We start from the raw sequence: 2996 nt of genomic DNA on the forward strand, positions 1-2996 counted from the left end.
GCGACTCCGCCGGGACTCGAACCCGGAACCTTTGAATGCCTTCAACCCGCTAGAAGTCCAATGCGCTATCCATTGCGCCACGGAGCCACCTGTTGGATTGTTTGCACAACGCCCATGGAGTCTGCGCGCGACGCTCTCGAGCCGGCGCCTCACGCCCCGCGGGGGAGGACGCGGGCTGCGGAAGGGCGGTAGGTGGGCGTCGGGCGAGCGGTCAAGATCGTCTTTCTTTTCCCTTTATTTAAATTTTAGTTTGTTTAGCCAGTACGACCAGGCGTAAGCCTTGTAAACTACCGTATGAACGAGTCTCGAGGCAGCCTCTGCGCCCCGGGCGGGGCCGGGGGGAAAAAAAAAGCTCGTGTCACACACTCGCCATGGGCCTACAACGGTATGTCCTGTGAAAGACTGACCTCTTTTTTTTTTATTTGACGTTCATAAGTAATCTATATAAAACATTTGTCGTCATCCCACTTGGGCGTTTTCAACACTGAACCTTGTTTTGGGGGAAATACAATTACGTTACACAGCTGTCTTACGTAGGGGAACTGTTCTGCCACATGTCCATAAGCTTGCATAAGGAAGCCTTTGTGGGATTGGGTCTTTTTGCACAGATGAGGATGATAGATTGATGAATTACATCAAATTACTTTTGCTTTAACAAACACAAGCATTTCTCACGTTGCAGTTAGCTATAATGTGCTTTTAGCAGCACTCCGCCTGTGGAGTAAATGTGAACATTTCAGACAAAAACCCCATCAGACGTAGCATCAAGGATGTGGGAGCTACGCTGGGTCAGTTCCAAAGTTAGTTGGAACCATGTTATTTTAACGTTGGTGATTTCCAGTAGGTTTTTAGGGTCAGTCTAAACATGAGGTTTCGGGTTTCGTTTTTAAACAATAGCATCAGAATTAAAGGAACCAAGAAAACTGTGGTTATATTCTCTGGGCATCCCATGCATTACAGCATTTTGCTGGCTTTCCGGTGCCACATGAGGCAAAGAAAAATAGTGTGTGGAAATCCAAAACAGCAGACATAGGTGACCAGTAAAAACATGTTAATGTAATCTCTGCTAGACGCTGCTGCAACTTACTGTGAGTCAACAGGCAGAGAAATACGATGTGAGAATCACACCTGGAAATCAGGGACTGAGAATATTTTGAGGGTATTAACAAAACCCCATGTAAATGGACAGAACAAAAAAGGAAATAAATTAGGGAAATAATATTCTATTACGAGATATTTTCAGTGTGGGTGAGAATATTACAACAGGCTTGTATCATTGTTCCAGATACTGTGAATGCCTGCCACTAAATCAATTAAAAGAAGTAATGGCTGAACTATAACTGTTCAAAAATCACAGTAAAAGCCCCAGTGGATTCAGGAAAATTAGATATTTTTTTTTTAATTTATTCCCCCCCCCCCCAAGCTGTAATTACAGTCTGAAACAAGTCTTTGATGTTATTTTTCTAAATCCACCATAGGCATATTAGAAATACCAAAAAACAAGAGTATGAGGTTACTCTTTCTTTAACATTCCCCACTCCTGAATTTTAAGCCCAGGAAAGCCTGTGGCTTTCTGCTGCGGCGGTGGCTCCCCGGCTCAGGTCTCCCGAGCTAATCAAATCAATGTAAAATAAGCTGATTAGGATACGCAATCCACTAGCCATTGTATCAAGGGCAGAGGTACCAAGTATAATGAATAATCGAGGGGACTGAGGTGATGTAGGCACACTGGTAGCATGCCTCCTGGTTCCCTTGAAGTCCCCTACTGTGCCTGTGGCCAGCGGCAAGCCAAAGCACACGAGCTGCATGATAAATAGCTCCTGCAACGCTGCCCAGAAACTGGGGGGTTACTGGAAGGGTTCAGTAGTCACAGCAAGCACCATGTTGGAGGTACACCCCCCAAGCTAACACACTCGTGGAGCCAGAGTACACACAGATCAGGAACCACCAAGTTATGCAAGATTCAGAGCAGGTCTGATTGAATTTACAAGCTCTGGGTTGATACGGTCTTGCCACAACTGCTCTGTCAGGACAGAAGTCTTCATAGTGTTCCTGGTAAAGGAATGCAGTGTGAAAAGATTGAGTCCTCAAGGCCCTGCACTGCATAAAAGAAACAAACCTCTGTTTTTTAAGAACTGAGTTGATCTTCAGAATAAGAAGCTTAAATCTATGTTAGCACAACTCAAATAAACTACTTGTAACTAAGACTTGCCATAAACCTCCGCAACTCAAATAAACCACTTGTAAGTAACTAAGACTTGCCATAAACCTCCTGTAGTTTGTGAATACCCGGGCAGATTTATTGTGTGGTGAAGTGAGTGTCAGTACCTCAGCAATGTGATTTGGTAACATGGTACTTCGGACAGCAGAGCTCTAAATGACTGCAGATAATGAAGGATCAGAGTTTGCTCTGAGAGGACTAGTTCTGAAAGTGTCCAAGTGAAGGATCCTGGCACTTACGTAATTGTTATTTCCTCTTATATTTTAATTTTGGCTAGTTGGTTTACACAGGTAGGTAAAGGCTGGCTGTTGATGTCATTCGTGCAGGAGAACTGACTGGGGAAGTGTTTAGAAGTCTTCCAGAGATACTTCAAATTATTCAAGTCAGTTTTCCTTTTTTATTCTATAAAAGCAGTCCCAATGCAAAATCCATCTTTCCTTTTGAGCAGCAGATGGAGCTGCTGCTTGAGAAACAGGACAGTTCATGCACTAATGAATTGTGCTATGTTAGGCAAAACCAACAGATCACATTAACCTTTGCTGGTGCCTGGACTTGGATCGGTCCATTGGACTTTCCCTCTTGTGAGGCTGGCTGAATTCCACTTCTGTTGCAAGCCGGCTTTCATCCTAGCTCCTCTTCAACTTCATGCTCTGTTTGAGGGAGTGTAAGTTTCCTGGAGTGCAGTTGTTAATGTATTAGTTACTGGCACCTAGAAAACTTCACTAAACTCAGCTAGGTGACATTTTGCTAATTTTAGATAGGAGGAGAAACAGAG

At 44.0% G+C, this 2996-nt stretch overlaps 1 non-coding gene across 1 annotated transcript; it reads right to left on the reverse strand.

Annotated features, from left to right (window-relative positions):
- Position 1: 1 nt before the first annotated feature.
- On the reverse strand, positions 2-87 carry TRNAR-UCU. Its single transcript is given in 2 exon segments — positions 2-37; positions 51-87. It is a non-coding gene; the product is annotated as a tRNA-Arg (tRNA).
- Positions 88-2996: the final 2909 nt, after the last annotated feature.

Source organism: Eurypyga helias, unplaced genomic scaffold, assembly GCF_000690775.1.
Source record: "Eurypyga helias isolate BGI_N326 unplaced genomic scaffold, ASM69077v1 scaffold17816, whole genome shotgun sequence".
NCBI classification, from domain to species: domain Eukaryota; kingdom Metazoa; phylum Chordata; class Aves; order Eurypygiformes; family Eurypygidae; genus Eurypyga; species Eurypyga helias.